The sequence below is a fragment of the Lemur catta genome, chromosome 1 (assembly GCF_020740605.2).
Source record: "Lemur catta isolate mLemCat1 chromosome 1, mLemCat1.pri, whole genome shotgun sequence".
Classification (NCBI taxonomy): domain Eukaryota; kingdom Metazoa; phylum Chordata; class Mammalia; order Primates; family Lemuridae; genus Lemur; species Lemur catta.
Genome location: NC_059128.1, coordinates 183,896,795 through 183,923,680, shown reverse-complemented (window position 1 = coordinate 183,923,680; position 26,886 = coordinate 183,896,795). Strand labels below are relative to the sequence as shown.

The 26,886-nt window shown below is 36.1% G+C and overlaps 1 long non-coding RNA gene across 1 annotated transcript in view; it reads right to left on the bottom strand.

The window, feature by feature from the left end:
- LOC123630194 overlaps positions 1-25,626 on the bottom strand; it is a 57,384-nt gene extending 31,758 nt beyond the window's left edge. The window contains exon 1 of the long non-coding RNA XR_006732614.1: positions 25,600-25,626. This is a non-coding gene — a long non-coding RNA (uncharacterized LOC123630194). The remainder of the gene's footprint in view (positions 1-25,599) is intronic.
- Between the last annotated feature and the right edge of the window lie 1,260 nt (positions 25,627-26,886).

The window sequence follows — 26,886 nt, the reverse complement described above, 5'->3', positions numbered from 1 at the left end:
AAAATTTATGGTAAAGTTTCTTGGAATCTGCCCATATCCAATTGAGTATGTTTATATTTAGCATATATTTTGATCAAAAGGTATAAACATAAACAAAACAAAGCAAACAAAAAACATAAAACAAAACACTAATTAGTGTTCTAATTGGAACAGGGTGCCCTAAATTGTCCCATTGGCATTAGCACCAATTTGACATATAAATTTATATGACTTAATATCTGTAGGCCTCAGTTCACACATCTGAAGAGCCGATTGTGAAACCATCATTTCATTACTTTATTTTTAAGAAATGATGTAATTATAAATTATGATTGAACTAACATAAGCTCATGGTAATAAAGTCAAGTAGTACCAAAAGTTGCACAGATAAAATACTTAATTTTTTTCACTAATGCCTAATTCTTACCTTTTATTCACCATAGAATCTCTCTTACCATTATCTTGTAGACTTTCAATAATTTTACCTGCATATACAAGAATAGGAATTCTTAGGCCTGGGCAAAGAAAGAGGCAGGTCCTTGTGCCCAGCACTCCGCACGGAGCCTGGCCCACAGTAGGCCCTCAAGAAAGATCTGTATCATAATTGATGTCTGAATGCCTTGATCCCTGTGCACTAGGTCCTGTCTTATAAACTGGTTGGCGCTCAGTTTCTTTTTCTCCTGTGTCCTGGCTTTTTTCTTCTTAATCTCCTACATTGCTAGGGCTTTGAGCTCTGCCTTCAGTCTGTGGCTGGGGCTCTGCTGGCTCCCGACAGATATTTTTCTGAAGCCAAGTACTGCTTTCCATCTGGTAGCAGCCTGGCACCATGGGGCACACCCAGTTCTTGTCTCAAGCCAAGCCAGTCTCCACTTGGCAATACGGTTGACTCTTCCAAGTGTGGTGACTGTGTCATAAGAAAACACAAAAGAGCATGGGTATTTTTAAGTCTGCGGTGTTTTCTCATATGTCTATTGTACAGTTGGACCATAAATGGTCACCTCAGGCCAGGGCAATCATCTGGAGACCATGACATAAGTACAGTGGGGCTGAATTTATTGGCTCTGAGTTTCCCCAGTATGACCTCAAACTATTACTTAGATCTTTATATAAGCAAATAGACTTTTGGCTGCTGGAGGTTCTAGCACACATGCCTAAAGGAGTGACATAAAATGTGTTGCAGATTAACTGTCTAGAGGGACTACATGTGGAATTTGAAACCATCAGAATATCCGTGGGCTTTCCCAAAATAGCTTTTCTGGAAGAGATGTTTTTGTGTCAGCTAATCTGTTTGTCTGACAGGCTATTGTAATAAACACACAGGACCATGAAAATGCTTTTGCCATATTTGGTTCAAATTTAAAATTTAATTTAATATTCTGTAAATAAAAGACTGAATCTGGAGACTATAGACTAAAGGGTATGTATGGGTATTCCAATCAAAAAGCAAGTAATACATAGTAAAATCTTTAAGAAAGTAATTGTCTTCTACTCAGACTAATCTATGTTGATTATTTAAATTAATTGACCAGATTAAAAGTATAATCTAAGAGCTAAATCTACTATAATATACGCATATCAATTAAATATTTTGAGGAGAGGCTAAAAACCCAAACAACCATGGTCGAAATGACCTAACTTTTATCAGTTCACCCGTGTATTCTGTAGACCTTTTATATAATTATTTCTTCAAAAAGCTTTATTGTAACAATAGCAATGGAAATTAAAATGAGAAAAATATTCCTTCAATAACTGTTTACATTGTCTCATATCCTTTTAAAATTCTTGCTACCCACATATTTAGAAGTTTTTAATATTTTAGTTGTAGAGTATGATCACTTATCCTTTTTCTTTTTTAAAATTAAAAATATTTCAAATTTAAAGAATAATATTATGAGATGACATGCACATAGAACTAAATTTTAACAAATCTTAAGATATTGGAACTTTTTTTTTCAGGTATTTTTCCTTAAAACCAAAGGGAAAAATTAAACATTGTAGAGTTGAGAGCCCCTAGATCCTATATCCCCTTCTCTAATTTTATTCTTTCCTCTTCAAAGGCAACCACTGTTCTGAATTTAGTGTTTATTTTTCTCATAAATGACTTTATACTTTTACCATGCAAGTGTTTAGTCTTAAGCAGCTTGGAGTATTATTTTTCATAGTTTTATACTTAATATAAATGGCATTATTCTAGATGTTATTCTTTTGCAACTTGCTTATTTTCCTTCACATTTTGTGTTAGAGATTTACTTATGTTGATTCATATAGTTTTAGTTTATTCATTTAAACTGTCACATAACAGGCTATTATATGAATATACTGTAACATTTGTCCCTTCTCCCATTGAGCTGTGAACATAATCATTGCTTTACATCATTGGTTATTGGGGTGATTTGTTATGCATCTTTATTCTGGCAAGAGCTAACTGGTACACAGGGTATGTATACCAGCTTTATTAGATATTGACAAGTTGCTTCTCAAGGTGTTTGTCCCAATTTTATAATCCTATGATTGCTTCTCAACATACTTGCCAAATCTTGATATTGGCAGATTGTAACATTTTTGTTATTTTTATGGGTAAGTAATGATATGATACTGTTTGAATCTGTGTTCTTTTGGTTTTTGGTCAGTTTGATCATCTTCTCACATGTTTGTTGGTCATTTAGTTTTCTTATTCTGTGACTTGCATATGTTCCAATCCTTTACCTATTTTAAAATTTGGTTATTAATATTATTCTTATTAACTTTTAGTAATTCTTTTATTTTTCTAGGTACTAGTCTTTTTTCAGTGATATGTATTGCAAATGTCTTCTTCCAGTCTTTAGCTTTTGTGGTGTTAAAATCAAATTTATTGATAATTTCCTTTGTGACTTGTGCAATCTGGAATTCCTTTTATAACAAGGTCATAAAAATATTCTATATCCTCTTTCAAATGTTTTAAAATTTTATTTTTTAACATTTTTGGTTTTAATTTCATGGGATTTATTTTGGTGTATTGTGTAGGGTAGGCATATGATTTAATTTTTTATTTTTGGATACCCAATTATCCTAGCCCCATTTATTAAATTATAGGCAGTGCTACTTCTATTATGTATCAAGTCTATATATTCTGGTGTCTGCTTTCAGATTCTATTCTGTTTCTGGCCTGGCAGTTTATCCCTGTTAATTCTCTCCTATCTTAAATTCTAAAACTTTAAAATAAATGTCTTAATATCTGGTCTTTAGTCCTTGTTCATTAAATTTTTCTTTATTATTTTGGCCACTTTGATCTTTCATATGAATTTAGGATAAGCTTGCCAAGTTGCATAAAAGACCACGTTGGGGTTTTGATTGGAATTACATTAAACTTATATATTAATTTGGGGATATTGGATACTTTTAAGATCTTGAGCCCTGGCATGCATAATACTGTATGTATAATAATAGTATATGTATTGCTATTCTTTTAATCAGCTGTTCAATAATGTCTTTCAAATTTCTTCATAGAGGTCTTACACAATTTTTTTAGTATTATTTTTAGATACCTTTTAGATTTTATTGCTATAGAGAATGGTATCTTCTTCTTTTAAATTTTCTAATTGCTTATTAATGGCAAAAGAAAGGCTACTTTTTGCTTATTGACCTACCCTTCTGAACTCTCTCATTAATTTGAATGGTAGGTCTGGGAATTCTCTTGGATTTTCTGTGTGGACAATCATATTGTCAGCATAGAAGGACTGTTTTATATATTCCTTTCCTGTTAGCACCATCTTTTCATTTGTTTTTCTAGGTCTTCCAATAGGCTGTTGAATAGAAGTGGTGATGAGTGAATTCTCCTCTTCTTTCTAACATTAAGAGAATGTCTTCAAAGTTAGTTTGCCTCATTGATAGATATCCTTTATCAAGTATGCTGGTCATTTCTCTCTTTGCTCTCAGATCTCTGCTTTTTTCCTGCAAACTACATCTCCCAGACACTACCAACTAATTGGGTTTTGGGTATGCACTGCTAGGAGACTGAGGAAGAAAAAGAGACATCAGGGAGTTTCTGCCCCATTCTTGATGCTTCAGCTGTCTCTGGCAGCAGCTCCATCTCCTCCATGACACTACCTCCCATAAGACAGTCCTTCATTTCGTGGTTCTAGCTAATCCCAGACAGTTTCCATATACATTCAGCTCCTGCCTGGTGACCTTCGGTCTTGGGCTCTGTTTATGCTACCTCCTTGGGGATATAATAGCTTCTGCTTCATTAATTTCTGTCACCTTTTTTGGCTTTCATCTCCCTCCACACCTTTAATTAATTCCCTGTGTTAAATTCCTTCAATAGGACTATTTGGTATGGGATCTATTTTTTTGACTGGACCTCTAATAATACATCAAGTTAGAAGAGTTCCAGTCCATTCTTTGCTAGTGGTTTTGTTTGTTTGCTTTGTTTTGTTTTAATACAATGAGACTGTATTTTACCAAATAATTTTTGGTATTGAATTGCTATATGTGATCAATTAAAAGTTGTGCATATTATTTCTCTTTTATTCTTTTAATGTGGTATATTAAATTTAATAGACTTCCTGAAGACAAACCATTTTTGCATTCCTTGGGTGAACCCTATTTGTTTATGATGTATTTTTGAAAACTCTGTGCTGAATTTGATTGCTATATTTTAAAAGAATTTTTGCATCTATGTTCATGAGTGTAATTGTTCTATAATTTTCTTTATTTGTATTGTCCTTCTATAGTTTAGCAATGCAATTTCTGTGTTCACTGTGAGTTTGTGTTCCTTTAATTTGTTATTTGTTTTAGCTTTTAGGATTAATTCTTCATCCTTGATGATTATGGTTTTACTATGATTTTATCCTTTTGAATAATTATCTCTGTAAAAATTACTTCTGCATTGTTTCTTTCATACTTTTCTTATATTCCTCTGAGATTTACATTGGATACACTTTCATCTCTGTGTCTTTCAAAAATTTAATTACTTCCTTTAAGTAAAACTATGTTTTTATTTATTTCTGCAAGTTGAATTTCTTAAATTTTTATTATTTTTTTCATGGATACAATTCCTTTATCAATTTAAATAGAGTAATATATTGATTACAATTTCTTTTACACAATTAACTTTGTCTTGAGTAAGTAAACATTCTGATTGTATATTTTGCTGGCTGTCTTGTTGAACTTTAGATTTTGTCATAGTATTTTGATTTGCAGCCTCATTTTGAACGGTAGTTTCCTTCCCCTTTTCTCTCCTTCTGTGCCTGTGCCTGCTCATCTCTCATGAGTGTTTTTTTTCTTTGGTCTTCACTTAGATCCCAGGTCCACAGTGAAAATCAGGCTTTCTAATGTATTTTGGTGCCTCTGCATTGACATGATTTTGGTGATGTTGCAGATTCAGTCACTAAACCAGCTATTGGATTGGTTCTATTTCTAGTCTTGAGCCCGTGTTTGTGCCCTCCTACTCTGCCAATTGTGGTAGGCAGAATAATGGCACTCAAAGATATCCATATCCTAATTCTCAGAACCTGTGGGTTAATATGCTACCTTGCATGGCAAAAGAGACTTTGAAGATGTGATTAAGGTTAAAGACCTTGATATGAGGAGATTATCAAGGTGGACCAATCTAGTCACATAAATCCTTAAAGCCAGAGAAATTTTTCTAGCTGTAGTCAGTCAGAGAGAAATGTGATGACTAGATAAAGGGATAAAGGGTCAGAGAGTTACTGGCTTTTTTTTTTTTTGGAGACAGAATCTCGCTCTTTTGCCCTGGCTAGAGTGCAGTGGCATCAGCCTAGCTCACAGCAACCTCAAACTCCTGGGCTTAAGCAATCCTCCTACCTCAGCCTCCCGAGTCACTGGGATTACAGGCATGTGCCACCATGCCAGGCTATTTTTTTCTGTATATTTTTAGTTGTCCAGATAATTTCTTTCTATATTTTAGTCGAGATGGGATCTCACTCTTGCTTATGCTGGTCTCAAACTCCTGACCTAGAGCGATCCTCCCACCTCTGCCTCCCAGAGTGCTAGGATTACAGGTATGAGCCACTGTGCCCGGCTGGGTTACTGGCTTTAAAGATGGAGGAAGAGGATCAAGAACCGAGGTATGGTGAGTGGTCTTTAGGAGCTGGAAAAATAAAACAAATTCTTTCCTAGAGCCTCCAGAGAGGGAGGAATGCAGCCCTGCTGACTTCCTGATTTTAGCCCAGTGAGAACTATATCAATGTATAGGAGTGCAAGATAAATTTATGTCATTTTTAAGCCACTAAGCTTGTAGTAATTTGTTATATTAATAACAATGATGGAAGACTAATAATTGGTTTTATAAAACAATTATAAGCTACATCTTCAGTAGAAGGTTAGTGTCTTTTTTCTTAATTTTTAATTTTTAAAAATTTTTTGGAGATATGGGGTCTCATTGTGTTGCTCAGGCTGGTCTTGGACTCCTGGCCTCAAGTGATCCTCCCTCCTTGGCCTCCTAAACTGCTGGGATTGCAGGCATGAGCCACCACACTCAGCCTGTGTTTGGGATTTGTTGAGCTTCCTGCATCTGAGATTTCACATTTTGCCCATCAAATTTGCAAAATAGCTACAATTTCCTCCAAATGTTTTTCTGCTCTATTCCCTCTCTCTTCTTCTGCAACTTTTATACATGTGCTAGATCATTTAAGTCTATCTTACAGAATACAGATGTTTTATTTACTTCTTTACAAACTTTTATTTTCTTCTTTAGTTTACATAATTTCTATTGGTCTTTCTTCAAGTTCACTTATCCTTTCAACTGCAGTATCCAATTTGCTGTTAATCTCATCCAATGAATTTTGAAATTTAAAATATAGCACATTTTGTTTGATTGTAGAATTCTATGTGGTTCTTCTCTTCTAAAATACTTTATCCCTTTACCTACTATATTATTCTTTAACATATTTATAACAATTGTTTTAAGTCCTGTCTGCTCTTTAGGTAACTGGTTAGCTATAGCTCTGCTTCTATTGAATATTTTTCAGACACTGTGATTAAAAAAAACACAAAACAATGGAGACATTTTGTCTCAGAGAAGGTGAGAGGCTGATTGCTCAGATTCCTGTTAGAGTTGAGTTACTCCAGCTTTAATTGAACTAGTTTCCAGGAACAAAATCACTGTGTGATTATGCAGAACTATGGTTACAGACTCCCCTCTATGGGTGCTATAACTGAGTGAAAGAAGATGAATTTTTGGGCCATGTAAATGTTGTTTGTGTGTGTGTGTGTGATTGCATCTCTTCCAGCTTCCAATTTGTCTTGTTGGCCCACACTATCTTCTGGAAGCTTGTCTAATTTCCCCTCTTTCCTGTAAATTGTGTTGGGGCCAAGGGAAAACTTTTCTTTCACCTTGTCAAGGTTCACTGGAAATCAACTCACAAAAGAAGATTAACAGGAGAAAAAGCATACAAGTTTGTTAACATGCATGGTAGTCTTACAAATTATAAAATCTCAAAGAAAGGAAAGATGGTTGATGCTTTTATACCATCTTGAGGTTACAGAAAGAATAGGGGCTTGGATAGTGGCAAAATACATTATGGGAGTGAGAGAAGAGGAGGACTGGCTAGCAAAGGCGGACTTGTTATACAGATGGAATGTCACAGGTGGCAGCCCTGAGAGGGAATAGATGGCAAATGTTTTTTTTTTTCCCCCAGATCTTTAAAGGTGCCAGACTCTCAGTTATTTTGGGGTGAAATATTTGGTTTCCTTCAAATGTCTCTGTGGAAAGTTTGCTACTCCATCTGCCAGTGCCTAAATCAAGCCCCCAGCCCCAGGTATGGAAGTTTCTGTGTTCTCTGTTCACCTAACAAGGGGTTTGGCTGAAATTCCTTTCGTCAGACCATAAGTAAACTATGAATACTTTGATGCTCTATTTATCTTAATTGAGACTTAAGTTTTCTCACATGGATTGTCTTTATCTGTCTTTTTTGAAATTATAATAACTTTCTGTAAAACACAGAGTGGGTTTTATCTTCTTTTCATAGAGTTAAAATATAATTCAGTCAGTCTTTCAATTACATCTGGGCATCACACGCTCTGTTTTGTTATTACTTAGAAAAATGAGAGTCTTCCTCAAATGGCTCACAGGGTTTATTGATGTGAAAAATTTAGAATGGCTATTTCATAAAGTATGTCAAAAACTCACATAGTGAGTATTATAGGGAGGCTGTAGGAAAGTAATAGTGCAATTTATTTTCACTTGTTTTAATTGTCAAAAAAAATTCCTAAATACAAACATATTAAAATACAAAGTGAGAGTTCCTGTTTCCATAGAACTGTCACTAAACTATGAAAGCTGAAAATAATTGGCTGATTTGTAACACTCCCTATATCACATACTGAGTGCCCATGTAGGAAGGGGACTATTTGGGGACTATTACGGCTCTACTGGGTTGTATTGCCTGCAGCACAGAAGGAAGTTGATGCATTGAGACAGCAGGGGTTGCAGCAGAGAAAGAGTTTATTTCAAGCTCTGAGTGAAGGGATGGAGAAATTTCTCAAATCTGTCTCCCTGAGAATTTGGAGACTAGGGTTTTAAGGCTGGTTTGGTGGGCAGGGGACTAGGGAATCAGTATTGCTGGTTGGTTGGGTTGGAGGTGAAATCATAGGGATATAGAAATTATCTTCTTGAGCTCAGTCAGTTCCTGGGTGGGAGTCGCAAGACCAGCTGAGATGTGGGCCACTGGTCCAGCTGGGTCAGTTGGTCCACCAGAATGTAAGGCCTGGAAGATATCTCAAAGACCAGCCTGAGGTTACACAAAGGTGATGTTGTCTACAGGAGCAATTAAGAAAGCTATGAATCTTATGACCATCAGTTACGTGACTCCTGAGTAGTAAGCAGTTATAGAAAACAAGCTAGGGAACAATAGCTGGTTACTTTTTTTTTTTAACTATGCCTATACCTTTGCAGAGTTTAGGCCCCTACAACAGTTCCCACCTTGTGGCCCTTTATTAATTTTATAAAAGGTGGTTTCAGGACTCTCTCTGTTTCACTGCTTTATTTGTCTGTCTTTATAACAGGTGTGTACAGGTATGTGCGTACCTTTAACTATACTACTTAGTTACGAGTATGTAGATTTTTATGTGAAGATTATCTTTTTCTGAAATTCAGGAAAATTATCAACAGGGTATTTTCAGTTGCCACTTCTTATTCATTCTCACTGTTCTCTATGTCCGGAATGCTGATTAGCTTCCTGCGGGAGCATTTTAGTCTATACTACAGGACTCTTTTTTTTTTTTTGCCTTGGCTGTGGGGACCTTCCCAGTGGGATATTCGAAGGAAGTTCTGCTCACCCAGGGCAGCTACAGGACTCTTAAATCTTTTCATATTAAAAAAAGTCTCTTTATATCTCTATGCTGGCTCTGGTTCAGTTTTTCTGTACTGTACCTCTTCCAATTCATTAATACTCTCTTTGGCTAGGATTTCTATTTAATTTTTTATAATTATTAAAATTTTAATTTATAGGATTCCTAGTGCTGCTTCTCCTCCCATTCATATCATCTCCTCCTTTTCTTCCTCCTCACTGATTTTTCAAAAATCTCTACTGTCCTCGATTTATAGGTATTTGTTTTATGTAGTTCTTATTTCGGCTTTTTTTTTTTTTTGGTGTTATTCCTTTTTTAAAAGTATTGAGAATTTTAAGGACATTTATTCTTCTAGAAGGCTTTTCTATTATTTTTATTTATTTGGAATTGAATCTTCCCATTTGCTGAATGTCTTAAAATTACTTTAGCTCTTTTTCATCTTATCATTATGTGCTTTGGAATTTTAGTTCTCAAGTCCATCTTACGTAGAAGTTTCTTGTGTGTCTCCATCTTCCCTGCCTCCCTGCCGTCTTTGTATCTCTTGGTGTCTGGTGCTTCTGCTGGTTTCTGCAGGGTCCTCCATTAAAAAACAGTGGATCAGGACTTTTGTTTGAAGAAATATTGCAGGCCAACAAGTAAGACGTTTGGTTCAGGTCCTGTTGCTCCTTCCTGGTCAGCCCAGGCAATGGCTCTGTACAGGCCTCCACAGTGGTGATGCACTGATGTTGGTTAACGGGTGAGGAAACCCTTAGGGCAGGACAGTTGGGCAGGACACATGGGCCTGTCTGATGTTTTTCCTCACAATGATTGGGGACTTCTATCCCTGCTACACAGTAGAGGGGAAAATTCTCTGTCTGTGTTAAATCTCAGACATAGTGTTTATCATCCTTGTATTTTTGTTCTCTTTTTTTGGAGCCATTTGTTTGTGAGGGTAAATATTAATATATGTTTGCATATTTTCTTATATCTTTGCTATTTTGGGGTGGAGGTGAGAGGTGGCAGGGTGGTCTTCCATGAGAAATCACACACCATCCTGGCCAGAAGTCCAGATTTATATTTTAGAAAGGTAAGTGTGTAGTCTATAGTCGATTAGAGGGCATTAAGAATTAAGATATGATTTCCATTCTGAGAGATTCCAGGAAAAACGATAAAGAGTGGTCTATGACAAGAATAATGTAAGAGAGAGAGAGATACATTACAAAATTTTAGAAAATAGTATCCAAGTAGAGACAGAACACTAGTTCCCAACAGGGCTACACTGCCCCCCAGGGGGTGTTTTGGAAATTGATGGTAATATTTTTGATTGTCGTAGTTAGGGTGGAGAGCTTCTGACAGTAGGTGGGGGCCAGGCATGGTTAATTTCCTGCCATGTGCAGGATAGTCTTGTACAACAATCTCGTATGTTCTGAATGACTTTCAGATGTCTCAGTGAAACGCCTATTTAAAAAGCATCTAAGTGAAGACCCTATTTTACATATTAATACTAAGTATTTTTCACAAGATTTTATTATGTACTGAATTTTCCAGGAATGTAACTACCACATTAATTCAGTGACCATTATACTTTGTTTTGTTTGGAACTTCACCAAAAATTATTCACCACTTCAGAAAAGCAATTCACTGACAGTAACAGTGCTCATGGTATGTAAATCACCAAAATCATAAAACTGGACTATTTTGTCTTCTGTGATTTTCATGTACAATAGAGAAAATAAATTCTTTTGAACAGATCTAGAATTGAATATCATCTAATGGAATTGTATGAAGCATGAGGATTTCACTAAATTTTACTTATAAGTTACTTAAAAGAGTTTCATATTATAGTCATCCTATATATTTTTATTTTTTTCGTGTGGCATGGTGATAAATACGTATATATTGAAAATTGCATAATGAAATTAGTTATTGTTTTCGGGCTGCCTGTTGCATTTAGACATTATTCTGATACTGTCTCCAAAGGCCTAGAAGACTAGTTTTCCTTAGTCTTTTGTTTTAGAAGTTCCTTTTTAAAAAAATATCCTCTATTCTCCAATCACCTATCAAAAGCTATGATTTCTAGAGTCTCTATAAAATTTTGAGACTCTATGTATGCTTCAACATGCAGGGAGATTTCAGGAGAGATGATAATATTTTTGTATTATTTCATCCCATGTTGTAACAAAAGGATTATTTGAACACTACACTTTTAAATGTAGTCTAGCTCATTGGTGAGATTATCTTACTTCCACTCATTTCTTCCACTTTGAAAACATGTAATTAGTCTTGGCATCTATCCCTACTTCATCCAATGCTATTTTGCTCTTTCCCTTACCTTATGCAAACCATTCTGGTCTATTATTACATATCTTATCAGGTTTTATGCTAGTGCTACTCATGCCACTGTTGTTTTTTCCCTCCAACTACTTTGTATAGTTGACTTCTACTATTTTTTCTTTTCTTAAACCTAAATGTTTTCGTTATAAGTGGATGAAAGCCGCTGACTACTTCAAAGTGTCTTCTACTGTAGTGATCTCTATAATTTACATTTTGAAATATTAATACATGTGATTTCATCATCAATTTACTTTCTTTTATTTTCCTTTCATAGTATAGTTAGGATGTTATTTTTATTATTTTGATATTGTTATGGACTGAATTTTGTTCCCTCCTCGAATTCTTATGTTGAAGTTTTAACCCCAGTACAAGGCCCCAGTGTGATAGGGCCTTTAAAGAGGTAATGTGAAGCAACATCATAAAGATGGGGCCCTAATCCAATATGACCTGGGTCCTCATAAGAAGAGGAAGGAGCACCAGGGATGTGAACATACAGAGAAAAGACCCTGTGAGGACATAGTGAGAGGGCAGGCTTTCGCAAGCCAAGGTGAGAGGCTTTAGGAGAAACGAAGCCATCCAATACCTTGATCTTGGACTTGCAGCCTCCAGAACTGTGAGAAAATAAATTTCTCCTGTTTAAGCCAACCAGTCTGTGGATTTTGTTACGGCAGGCCTAGAAAACTGATACAGATAGTATATCTGTAGACAGGTGAAATTGTCTATGATTATCTCTTTCAAGCAAGTTAAGAGAGTATTTGTATTGTAAAAACACCCAAAATTTAAAAATCATAGCTCTTATAAAACAGTAACTCAAGGGAGAGTAAAGGGACTGAAAAAATATTCCATGCAAATAGAAATCAAAAGTGAGCAGAGGTAGCTATTCTTATATCAGATTAAATAGACTTTAAATCAACAATGGCAAAAAAAGAAAAAGATGGTCATTATATTATGATAAAGGGATCATTTCAACAAGAAGATATAACAATTCTAAATATATATGCATCTAACGTGGGAGCTCCCAGATTCATAAAGCAAATTCTCCTAGATCTAAGGAAACAAATAAACAGCAACATCATCATAGGCAGGTACTTCAACACTCTGCTGACAAAACTAGACAGATCATCGAGGCAGAAGATCAACAAAGAAATGCTAGACTTAAATGGGACTCTAGAACAAACGGACCTAACAGACATTTATAGAACATTCTACCCAAAAATTGCAAAATGTATTAGGTTATTAGGTATGAAATGTCCAATTTCCTTAAGTACTTTTTTTGACAGTTGATATTTATGGTATTTCACTTTGATACTTCTTGTTTTATTTTTATTGTGAAGGTTCATCCTCATTCTTTTAAGCACATGGTTTGCCTTGTGATTATTTTTCAAAATTTTTTAGAGCAATTGTTTGTAAAACCATGGATAAATAAAAAATTTGTCTTATTTTCAAATATAAGCTCTGTCATGGAACCAATGCAGCACAGACAGCTCAAAATGCCAATGAAGTATTTGGGAAGGATGTGGCTAATGAATGTACAGTACTTGAATCATTTGAGAAGTTCTGTTCTGGTGATTTTAATCTTGAAAATGAGCTGCATGGGCAACCTGAGACCAAGGTGGATAATGATGAGCTGAAAGCTGTAGTGGAAGCAAATCCATCTCAACCTACATGTGAATTAGCAGCAAGGTTTAATGTTACTATTCCAACATTACTGGACCATTTGAAACAAATGGGCACTGTAACGAAGCTGGATAGCTGGGACCCTCATGAATTAAACAAGAGTCAGAAAAGAAATCATCTCAAATATTGCTTTTCTTTGCTGTCGTGACATAAAAGCAAACCATTTCTACACCATATTATTACATGTGAGGAAAAATGGATTTCTTTTGACAATCATAAGCATTCAGCATGATGGCTGGATAAAGATGAAGTGCCAAAACATAGTCCAAAACCAAATACTCATCAAAAAAAGCTAATGGTGTCTGTTTGGTGGTCCAGTGCTGGTATTATCTACTATAGCTTCATGAAACCTGGTCAATCAATTATAGCAGATGTCTACTGAAACAAAATGGATGAAATGATGAGGATGCTTGATTAAGCATCCAAGATTGGTCAATAGACACAGGCCAATCCTCTTGCAAGACAACGCTCAACCACATGTCGCACACACAATGCTGCTCCAACTACAGAAGCTGGACTTAGAAACTCTCTGTCATGTACTGTATTCCCCAGACCTTGTACCAACTGACTACCACTTCTTCCAGGCTTTGGACCACTTCTTGCATGGAAAAGTATTCCATTCTCAACAAGCTGTGACCTTTCATGATTTCATCACCACTGGCTCTCCAGGCTTCTTCACTGCTGGCATAAATAAGCTACTGTTAAGATGGCAAAACTGTGTCAATAGTTTAGGTGCATACTTTGATTAATTGTACTGCTTCCTGTTTGAGATATGATAAACTACACTTTTGATTTGAAATAGGGCATTTCATATTTAATGACCTACTACATTCTTCTCATCAAAACATGGAACATTTTCCAAGATAGATCATATGTTAGGTCATAAAACAAATCTCAGAAAATTTAAAAAAATCAAAATCATACCATGTATCATCTCAGACCACAGTGGAATAAAAATAGAAAACAATTCTAAGAGGAACTCTAAAACTACACAAATACATGGAAGTTAAACAACCTGCTGCTGAATGATCCGTGGACTATTGATGAAATCAAGATAGAAATCAAAGAATTTTTTCTAATTGAACCACAAAGGTGACACAGCTTCCAACATCTATGGGATACAGTAAAAGCTATGCTAAGGGGAACATTTATAGCCTTAAACGTTTACATCAAAAAGACAGAAAGATCACAGATTAACAACCTAATGTCACACCTAAAGGAACTTAAAAAAGAAGAACAAACCAAACAGAAAGCTAGCAGAGGGAAAGAAATAACAAACCTCAGAGGAGAACTAAATGAAATGGAAGCAAACAAACAAACAAATACAAAGGGTCAACTAAACAAAAAGTTGGTTCTTTGAAAAGATAAACAAAATCAAATAGACTTGTAGCTAAATTAACCAGAAATAGAAGAGAAAGGCCCCAAATAAGCTGAATCAGAAATTAAACAGGAGATACTACAACTGATACCACATAAAAAAAAAAAATCTTCTAGAACTACAAGGAAAACTTCTAAGCACACAATGTAGAAAACCTAGAGGAAAATGGATAAATTTTAGGAAGCACACAACTTCCCAAGCCTCAATCAGGAAGAAATGGAAATCCTGAACAGACCAATAATAAGTAGTAAGATTGAAACAGTAAAAAAATTTCTCAACAACAACAACAAAATGTCTCAAATGGATTTCCAGTTGAATTCTACCAGACCTACACACAAGAACTGGTACCCATTCTACTGAAACTGTTCCGTAACAATGAGAAGGAGAGAACCCTCCCTAACTCATTCTACAAAGCCAGTATCACCTTGATACAAAGCCAGGAAAGAACAGAACAAAACAGGAAAAGTACACACCAATATTCCTTATGAACACAGAAGCAAAAATCCTCAATAAAATACTAGCAAACCAAATTCAACAGCAGATCAAAAAGAAAATCCACCATAATTAAGTGGGTTTCATCACAGGTATGCATGGATGGTTCAACATAGGCAGGTCAATAAATATGATTCACTATGTAAACAGAAGTAAGAACAAAGACCATATGATCATCTCAATAGATGCAGAAAAGCATTCAATAAAATCCAGCACCCCTTCATGATAAAAATCCTCAGCAAACTAGGTGTAGAAGGAACATACCTGAATACAATAAAAGCTATGTATGACAAATCTTCATCCAACATCATACTGAATGGTGAAAAGTTTAAAGCATTCCCACTAAAAACTGGAACAAGACAAGGGAGCCCACTGTCACCCCTTCTATTCAACATAATACTAGAAGTTCTAGCCAGAGCAATCATGCAAGGGAAAGAGATAAAGGGAATCCTTTATCAAATCAAATTATTCCTGTTTGCCAATGATATGATCTTGTATGTAGAAAACCCTAAAGATTCTATCACAAGACTCCTAGAATTGATAAATAAATTCAGTAAAGTCTCAGGTTACAAAATCAATATACACAAATCAGTAGGGTTTCTATATACTAATAACAGTCAACCAGAGAGTCAAATCAAGAATGCAATACCATTTTCAATAGCTACAAAGAAAATAAAATACCTTTGAATATACTTGACCAAGGAGGTGAAAGAGCTCTACAAGAACTATGAAACACTCATGAAAGAAATCATAGATGACACAAACAAATGGAAAAAATCCAGAATAATATCCAGAATCTACAAAGAACTCAAACAAATCAATAACAGCAACAACAAAACACATAACCCCATTAAAAAGTGGACCAAAGACATGAACAGAGTTTTTTCAAAAGAAGATATACAAATGGCCAACAGACATATGAAAAAATGCTCAACGTAACTAATCATCAGGGAAATGCAAATTAAAATCACAATGAGATCCCACCTTACCCTTATCATAATGATCATTATTAAAAAATCAAAAAACAATAGATTTTATCATGGATGCAGTGAAAAGGGAATGGTTAGACACTGTTGGTAGAACTGTAAATTAATACAGCCTTTATGTAAAGCAGTATGAAATTTCCTCAAAGAACTAAAAGTAGACCTATCATTCAATCCAGCAATTCCACTACTGGGTATCTACTCAAAGGAAAAGAAGTCATTTTATCAAAAAGACACTTGCACTTGAATGTTTATCACAACCCAATTTACAATTGCAAAGATGTGGAATCAATTTAAGTTCCCATCAACTGATGAGTAAAGAAAATGTGGTATGTATATACCAGGAGTATTATGCAGCCATAAAAAGGAATGAAGTAGGCCAGGCACGGTGGCTCATGCCTGTAATCCTAGCACTCTGGGAGGCCGAGGCGGGTGGATCATTTGCGCTCAGGAGTTCGAGACCAGCCTGAGCAAGAGTGAGACCCCGTCTCTACTAAAAATAGAAAGAAGTTATATGGACAACTAAAAATATATACAGAACAAATTAGCCAGACATGGTGGCGCATGCCTGTAGTCCCAGCTACTCGGGAGGCTGAGGCAGGAAGATTGCTTGAGCCCAGGAGTGAGGTTGCTGTGAGCTAGGCAGATGCCACGGCACTCTAGCCGGGCAACAGAGTGAGACTCTGTCTCAAAAAAAAAAAAAAAAAGGAATGAAATAATGTCACTTGCAGCAACCTGTATGAAACTGGAGACCATTATCCTAAGTGAAGTATCTCAGGAATGGAAAAAAAACACCACATGTTCTCACAAATATGTGGGAGCTAAACAGTGGGTATATATGGTCATAAAGTGGTGTCATGGACATTGGAAACTAAGAAGTGGGGAGGATCAGGGGTGGATAGTAATAAAAACTTACCTTCTGGGCACAATGTACACTATTCTGGTGAGGGGCATACTAAAAGCTCTGGCTTCAGCATTATACAATTCATGCATATAACAAGAACACTTGTACCCTCTAATATTTTGGAATAAAAATTGTATTAAAAAGTGTGCGTAATAAAAAGAGTAATTGACACAAACCATATCATACTGGGTGACTTCAACATACCTCTTCTACATATGATTAGATCAAGTAGAGGGAAAAAAAAAGATATGGAATATATATATATATATATATGTATATATAATCTGTAATAAAGATGTGACCATCTAATATCTGTGCTAATCCAGAATCTTTGATGTGAAATTCAAAACAAAATTTTATATATTTTTTGAATTACTAATTTCATGTAGTTTTTAAAAATTAAAAGCCTCAATGAAAAAGCTATTTCTGAGTTGCGTAAATGTATAATTACTATTTTTCTATTTATAATTATACGAAAGTATAAATATAAAAGGAATCCATGAAGTTTTAATTATTTATCCTTGATGTTCATACTGGTTTTAGCTAATACTATAAGTACTTATATATATTTATGCCTACAGATGGATAAGATAGATGATTGATTGATAGATATAGAGCTTCGAGAATCAATCCTGAAATAATTGTTTTATCCTTATACATCTACTCCATCTATAACTATCTTAGAAAGAGTTTATCAATAGCACTAACCAATATAAAAATTTTATGAGTGTATTTTGACTAGAAACATCTTTCAAAATTTCTAAAATTTTGAATCTCTGAGTAAAAATAATGTTTTAAATAAAGAAATATGAGCCAAAAGAAGAAGAATAACAACAACAACAAAAACCTCATGTGGGTAAGAGAGAAAAGTATAGATTGGTGACATAGCAAAATGACCTGAGGTTATAATTTCTGGAATATTGTTCTCAAAAGAAGCAGATAAATAATGACATATGAGTCTGGTATTAAAAAGCTATGACCATCGGAGACTTAAATATAACACTTACTACAATGCAATCTTGGTGGCTTAATACAATGAATATTTTTTTCTTATTTACCCCAAACCTGATTCTAGTGAACTATTTAACTAGTGAGGCTGAGCATACCTTCACATTTATTGGTCATTTGAATTTCCTCTTCTGTATATTAGCTATTTATATTTTTTGCTCACTTTTTTCTCTTGGATGTTTGATTCTTTTTAACTGATTTATGTACTATGGATAGTAATCTTGTGTCTCCATATGGACTCCAAATATTTCCTCTATCTCCCACTTATTTCTTAATTTTGTGCATGTTCTCACTTTTTAATATAAAAGTTTTAGTTTTTCATATGGTTTAATTATGTTAGTCTTTTACTTGATGGCCATCTTAACTTTTCTAGGTGTTCCTTTTTTATATATAAAACACTGTTTTTCTTGTCTTATTGAGTTAGGCCCTCTAGAACAATGTCAAAGAGTGGCAGTAATAACAAGCATTGTTGCCTTGTTCCTGATTTTAACTGGAAGATTTCTAAAGTTTCACTATACTATAGTATATTAATGTTTACTTACAGGACTGGCTTGCTTTGAGTAGCAATTAGATGAGGTCTTCAGTACATAAGCTATAAACAATAGCTTTTATTTATTATTTGACAAACCACTTAAATTCTCTGTTCCAAATCTCCCTACTTATAAATAAGAGACTGAGTCTGAATAATCTCTAAGGTTCTTTCTAGCACAGTGAGTCTTGCAATTCCAAGACAAATTTTCAAAAATCTCATGTCATTTCATCAACCTAAACCAGCAACAATCTTATCTGTGAAATAAAACACGATCACAAACACATAAGCACAAGGGGGCCCCTCAGTCATCTCACTAACTCATATATATTTAGATACATAAAGTGGTCCTAGGTAAAAGATCTTAATTTTGATATGTTTCTAGTCACTTTATAAAGTTGTTTGACCACTTTCATTAAAGGAAAAAGAATGAAGTTGAGAGGAATTGAAAGTAGAGCAATGATTGGAAAAATCACTGGTGAATATGGAAATACCTCAGCTTCAAAAGCCAGCCGTGCTTAGCCTGTGTTGGAGTAAAAGTGTTGGGGCTCAGAAAATGATACCCCAAAGTAAAAAGCCTAGGAAGCAGCCTTAGAAGCAAAGTCTCTGACCTTCTTCTGCCTTCCTGTCTCTCACCCTTCATTCTCCCACCAGGAAACCATAGAAACCAGAATTCCCCTTCCTCAAGGCAGATCATAGCTACCAGAACCACTTTTCCCCAAAGGCAGCCATAAAGCCCCCAAATATTACTTTAATCTTCTGCCTTGCCCCACCTTTCTGTGTAAGAGCTGGCCATAAAGAAATTAAGACCCTTATTCCAGAGTGGGTCCTGCCCCATACCCAGGAGGAAGGAATGCTGCACAAAGAGGCCAAGAAAAATATGGACAGGCCTTGCTGAGTTTCCGCACTCGGTCTGTTAGCATTAGATCATACCAATTTTGCCCAATCATATTTCTACACAGCTGTCCACACTTCACTGAACCAAAGTACAAATATGGACAGTTACCTCCGTATCTTTGGATCTTCATTCTGAGGGCTCTCATGTCACACGAAGCTATGATCAAATAGATTTGTTATGCTTTTGTCTTGCTAACCTGTCTTTATTATAGGGGTGTCAGCTGTGACCCTTGTGATGGAGAAGAAAGGGATCACTCCCTTTATGCCCCTACAGAAGCAAATTTTATTATTATTGTTATTACTTTTCTCCTCCAGTAAGGCGGAGACTCAATGTCTGGGAGGTATAGGAAGGGAGAATGCCAAAATTAGAAATAAACAATTAATTTCCTATCTCCCATAAGAATGCAAGAGGCAAAGGGAGGAGAATGTTCACTGGGGTAAGCAACTGAAATTGCTAAAGAATGAGAATTGAGAAGCAGCCAGAAAGTATGCTGAGCGGAGGAGCAAAGATTGCAAGAAATTGGCAGGCAGCGTGATAGACGAAGCCAGAAAGGAACACACAAAGGGTCTGAAATGAGTCAGATGTTATAAAAGGAGTTACAGGGGAGGGAGCAAAAGGCATGAATGTGGGTGCCTGCCCAGAACAGAGGAGGGTGAGAAGAGTAAGGAAAGGGTCAAAAATATAAGGTTAAAGCTAGTTGGAGAAGCCATCTGAAAACAGAGAGCTGGAGTTAGTAGATTTTCAGACAGCAGATTGTGCATGAAAAATGCCCAGCAAATTGAAATACATGGCGCCATCCAAACTCCAAGAGGCAGGGGAAATACAGTTGAGCTATAGTAAAGAACAAAACCATCTCCAGTGAACCAGATATGGCAAAAGCTATTATGGGAAGCGGGATGGGGTGAGGAGCAACTCTCACATTGTTTTATTTTCAGAGATGGAGCAAGAGAACAAATGGAAACCCATATTCCACATGGTTAAAAATTTCTTAAATTTATAAATCAAGCTACCAAACTGTTAAATATAGTAAAATGGTCTGGCTACCTATTTTTACAAAATACTTTCTTAAAAACATGGAAGGCCAGATTCACATTTAGAATTCCTGGACTTTTTGAAGTTGGCCGGAATATAGCAGAATTAGAGAGCTGGTTCAGGGTCCCAGGGCCTCAGCCTCTACCCCTCTCCCCCCGGCCCCAGCCCTGCTCTTCTACTCCTTGCTCTGTCCTGCACTGTGAGGCCCTGGCTTGCTAAGTGCGGGTACCTGCCTAGCTTGTTTGCCCCAGCGCCATTCCCCACATCCCTCTCAAAGCACCATGCACAAATAACTGCCCTTTGCTCATTCCCCAAGCCCAGGGCTCCACTGGGAAGACAGAACAAACCTGGGAAAAGGCTTATGTAGTCCTCAGAAGGGCGTTAGGGGCTGTTTGAGCAGGAATTCCAGGTCCTGAGCATCCAGACCATACTCTGGCATCTGAGCAGTTCTTCTGGCCCCATTAGCTTCTCATCCTTTGGAGTGGAGATGAACAGAGAAGGCCTCACTTGGACACCTCTAGAGCATGGGGTCAGAGCAGGGCACCTTCTTGCCCAGGCCTAAGGGTAGTCCTTGTTTCTGCACCCTGTCAAATGAAAACTAGGAGTTCTTATCGCTGAGAGAAAAAAAAAAATAGTTTCTGTCAGAGCAAAGCTCTTCTCTGGGAAAGCACAGGTACTTCATTTGTAGACTATCAACTTTTCTGGCCATTTTTGGCCTACATTGGGTTCCAAGTGTTTTCTGTCTTGGTTTCCGTGGACTGACCATCAGGTTCAGTGTTTGTTGTGTCCAGAGATGAGAAGGAGCCAAATATGGACAAGTTGACTAGGCTTTAAAAAAGGAAATTGTCCATACTCTGAAACATATGGAGCCTGGGTGTCAGTACTTTTTTGGTATATAAGGATATATTTTATATGAGTTAACACACATTTTGATGTTTTCACAGGTAAATGCCTATTTGCTTAGTTTCAACTAACACTTGTTTCACTCCTATTACTATTTATATCTCGTCCCCTGCTGAAGTGTATCCTCATTTCTGAAACACTTCTCAGCTCAGTCCTGATTGATGCTGTGGCTTCAGAACACCATGTGGCATAAGACTTATGTCAACCAGCTAGTCATGAACACCAGGCTGAGAAAAGAGGAGAGTGGCAAGGGCACATACACTCAGAAGTTTATTATTTAGCAAGCACGTTGTGAAATAACACATCCCACTTCCTGGCTGAGGGTGAAGAGCATTTCTGAAATCCTCTGAAGAGTCTATGGGTGTATGTGTCTTCTTGAATCAAGAATTGGCATCAAACTCAACCCTATGATCTTTTACACATTTTGCAGAAAGCTCAAGGTTAGAATACTAGTTGTCATTAGCCCTTAGAATGTAAATGGATCAGTTTACAGGTTTTTTAGCATTCTTCAGGGAAAAATGAAATATAGGATGAAGAAATTATACCTCTGACTATTTGGCAGAGTTCTATTTTAAACTTCTTGGAAAAGTAAGCTTTTCATTTCTGAACAAAATCAGAATTGAGTAAAGACTTTGAACTAGTTTTCAACTAGCTTAAGTTTAAATTTAGGCCCATGAAGTGTGGGAGTGCCTACATCCTGGCAAAGAATAAAACATTCCTGCACAGATCGGTTAGCTTGGGTCTCTGCTGGTGAGGGTCACAATTGGGTCAGTTACTTATAGCTCAAAGTTTCACAATTTCAGCATGATGAACATTTTAGGCTGAATAATTCTTTGTTGTGGGCAGCTGTCCTGTGCATTGTAGGATCCCTGGGATCTACCCAGTAAATGCCACTATCCTGTGCCACACCTCCCCAGTTGTAGCAACGAAAAATGGCTCCAGACATTTCCAAATATGCCCTGGGGGTCAAAAAATAATTTCTGATTGAGAATTTCCCAATAACAGGTTTATTTTCTACCCTTATCTGTGCATTTCGGGTAGGAAGAGGGAGAGAAAAACCTGTAGGTGAGATGAAGGCTGCTTTTGGCTTCTGAGACAACTGGAAGGGAAAGTAAGGGAAAAAGAATACTTACTGAGCATTAGTTGTGCTTTTACATAAATTTGGGCTTCTCAAACTAGAGTGTGGGTCCAGGTTGCACTAAACCATAAGGCAAACATTAGCATCAATTTTACTTGACGGTAAAGACTTTAAAACACTTATTTTTCTTAAAACCACATGCATAAAGAGAAGAATATCAAGTATGTATTAATATTGAAGTTAAAGTATAAAATTGGAAATAAGTGTTGCATGCGGTTTGGGTCTCTTATGACTGGCTTTGCCCCGAATCTCTACAGGCATGGAGGGACTCTTAACTGCTGTGGATTCTTTTGTGGAAGCATGTGAGAAGCATAATGTATATTAGCCAGTTCGTATTTCTGTGAATTAAGTAGGTATATTCCTCTTATTTTATTTAATTTTTTTAGATAAGGAAACTAAGGCTCAGTGAGGTTAAGTAACCTATCTAGGCTCACATTGCTATTGTACAACCACTATTGAAAATTTTAAAATCTTACTTCACATTTTCTTTCTATTAATATTATTTTCTGATGCCTTAATAGGCAGGGTTAACTTGGGGTAAATTTCTGAAAAAGGTGAAATTTTGTCTTTTCTTTCTTACTCTCATGTCTGTGCTATTTTTATTCTCTCCCCTTGTAACCCCTCTCCTCAGAAACTCTAACACCCAGTGATCTTGCTCTGTTCAGACACGAATATCCAGCGAAGCACCTGTGGATCATCCCAGGGCTTGTTTATTTATTAACGGGAAGAAATGGCTGATATTTCAGAAAGGGTACTGGGGCTCTATGCGGCGGTGGTGATGGAGGTGACAGTAGAAGAAAGTGCAGGAATTTCTCTTAAATCACATACTTAGTTGAGTCCGTTCTTGTTGAGGAGAGTGGAGGAGGGGAGCGGACATAGATTGAAACCAGACAAACAGCCCCTCTGTGTGGCTTCAAAGACTTCTTTGTCTTTCCCTCTGAGAGTCTGGTGGTTGAGGGGTCCTACCACTTATCTGGTAGGGAAGATCAAACTGTCTTGAATTTTCTAGAAATCCCCAGATGAAAAGAAAAAAAATTAACCGGGAACCACAGACTGTATTTCCCTGGTGCCTTTGTAGGATTCGTACCACCTTTTTTTTTCTTTCCCCTCCTCAACGCTGTGCTGTCACCAGAGAATGAGGGAGACACAGCTGCCTGGTTGTCTTTGGTGGGGCCTTGCGGCCGCTTTTTAGTTTCTCTTGTTATCCCTCTCCTCAGCTGACCCCAGAAATGCTTAATTGGGCTGTGTGAAAGTAACGCTAATTTCAGCCATTTAAGTAATCATTTGCCATTTATGCCAAATTGCTGTGTAATACTACAGTGATTATGCATATCATTATGTATGTGTCACATTAGCCTTGTGGTGGGCTTTATTTGATTAAAACCCTAAATCGTGCTCAGGATTCTTAGACTTCTTGGTTTGTTACTTACATGATATTTAGATCATTTCATAGCTTAAAACTTAGAATATTGCCATTGAGGGAAAGTTTGATAGAACACATGCCTTTTCCTTCCAGCCTCAGAATAACCGTGACATTGGCAGCATTGGTATCATCGGCGTCTTTTGGGTCTTTAAATTTACCTTTTTGATCTCACAGTGTGGATTGTCTCCACAAATTCATTCTTTGATACATTTAAAAAATAAACAGTTTTAAATTGTGTGCATAAAAAGCTTATCTACATTTCCTATTGGATGATCCTTTTTGCTATATTCATCTTTAGTCATCACCTATATGCATAATATTAATGCATAAAAAAGAATAATTGCTTTCCACAGAATGCAAATAGCTTTTTTCCCCAGAGAATTAAAATCTTAAAGGGTATATCATATATATCAGTAGTGCTTTTCTGTAGATCTTATACTATGGATTTTTTTTACCTTCTTTATATTTTTTGGCACTGTAAGTTTTCTTTTTAAATAATAACAAGCATGTTGTTACACTTATTTTCTGAAAGTAAATATTCTTCTGACACTAAAATGTTTCTTGAATATGTGTTAATTTTTAATTGACTTCTTCAATATTAACTACCCTCTTGACTATTACCTTTAGCAAACACATGTAATATTTTAACCCTTTGATCATTTTACTTTGGGGGTACAGCCATAGGCTTAACATATTGTAATTATTATGAGTTAAAAAGCAACCAAATTCCCATCCTCCCTGTCCAATCAGTTTTAATTCACCTTAGCAAATATCTCTAGTCCATATATCGAGAAATACCACAGGCCCATCTTAGTTCTCAGTTGGATTTCTCATCTCCTGTTTTTTAAACTTGATTTTCTTTTCTCTTTTTAAACTTATTGTAAGATGCTTCACATTATATTATGAAAATGGAAAGACATGGAAAAAGATAAATTTTTGCCCTGATATACCAGTTCTTACGAGAAGAAGACTATTTTCTGACTGCTTCATAGTGGAATTAGGGGGAAATAGCTTTTGCTCTTTGTTTAGTGTTCTGTTCACATTCTCGAGTGCTTTGTGGAAACAATTGTCAAAGGCAGGGAACTCCAGCTGCCATGGGGTGGTTTATCTCTGCCATATGAAGAATGACAAGATTCTGACTTTTAGTTCAATTCCAGATTTCTCATAAAGGCAGGAGAGGGGAGAGGGAACGTAAAGAAAGGAGGGTGAAGATACGAGTAGGCTAAGTTGTACCTATGTTTTGCAGACAAAGTTATCTGAAGAGCACTGTTTCACAAAAATATTTCCCTTCAGATTAAATTACTGAGCTGAGCTTTGCACCTGTCTCTCTTAACTATTGAGAAAAGTCCCAAATGGAGATAACATGACTGACAGCTTTAAGTGTTTATCCGCTGTGTCTCCTGAGCAGGGATTACAACAGCCACCTCCTGTCAGGTTTGCTTGCCAAGTTTTAGACAGATTTTAAAAAGGGGCTTGATTTGAGAACTGTTCTTGACTTTGGTTGCAATGATCAAATTTGCCACTAGACGGAGCTGTTTGTCTTATTTTTAACTACTGCAGCGTTCAGGATTTTCAAGAGAATTAGAGCCAATGAAAAGGAAAAACTGTAACTGATAATATCTTTTATAAGATGGACAAAGAATACACTTACTGTCCTTTTAATGCTGCTAGTACATAATTTCCAGGTTGCTCAGTGTCATTGTCACTTGGGAAGCTGCAACTCAATTACCAAACTTCCACTCATCAGCAGGAAGATTTCAATAGCTAATAAAGAATAATCAGGATGTATTATGCAATTTGCTCATTCTTTTATATCACAGTAGCTAAAGTCAGAGTGACATTCTAAATCTTAAGCTTTTTCTGGAAACATCTTGGTAATTCATTGGTAATTGGTAATTCTGCTTTTTTCTATGGAAACTGTCTATTTTATAAGCACATATTTTGAAATTCTATGAGTGTTACACAGTTGTATGTGTTATATGTTTTATTTGCACAGCAATTTTCTACCAAGATTTGGTATTTATTGCAAAATTTTATATTACTAACCCAGAAGCAGGTTCTTAGTCTTTACGCACAAGAGTCCCCTTTACTCCTCAAGATATACAACACCCTTGCACCCCAAACAGTAATTCTAGAAGATTGGTTCCTGGACAAGTAGCATCAGCATCACTAGAAACTTGTAAGGAATGCAAGTTCTATGGCCTCGCCCCAGACCTGCCGAATCAGAAGCTGTGGAGCTGAAGCTCTGTAATCTGTGTTTTAATGTACTTTTCAGGCTATTCTGAAGCAGGCTAATGTTTGCAATTTGCTGACATAACTTTCCAATGAAAAAGAGAAATCAAATTATAAAAAACAAAAGTTGTATGGAAAAGAAACAATACATGGAGCAGTAGAGAACATCCAAGGAGCTATAATCAATGATCTCAAAGAAACATGAGAATGCTATGAAAGAGAATGAGAAGGAACTGAAAATGAAATATATAACAAATATTTAATGAAAACAATTACATTAAATAAAGTAAAATTTAATTAATCAAAATAAAAATTCAATAAAAGTGTTTGAAGGTAGACTTGGAGAAAGCACCTATAAAGAAAAAAAGTGCAGAAATGGGGAAGAAAGACTAGATAAATAAATAAATAAATAAATAAATAAAACTGATGAAATCTAAGTAAGCTCTGTGGATTGTACCAAAATCTGTGTCCTGGTTTTGATGTTGTATTATAGTAATGCAAAATGTTATCACTGGGGGATTGTGGGTGAAGGGTATCTATGACCTCCCTGTACATTTTTCTACAACTTTTTGTAAATTGATACTTGTTTCAAAATAAAAAGTTAAAAAATAACATAGGACTTGTGGGGAAAATATGGTTAGGGACACAACACTCAAAAACATTGTTAGAGATAGGTTAAAAATAAAAGAAGAACCTAATAAAATGC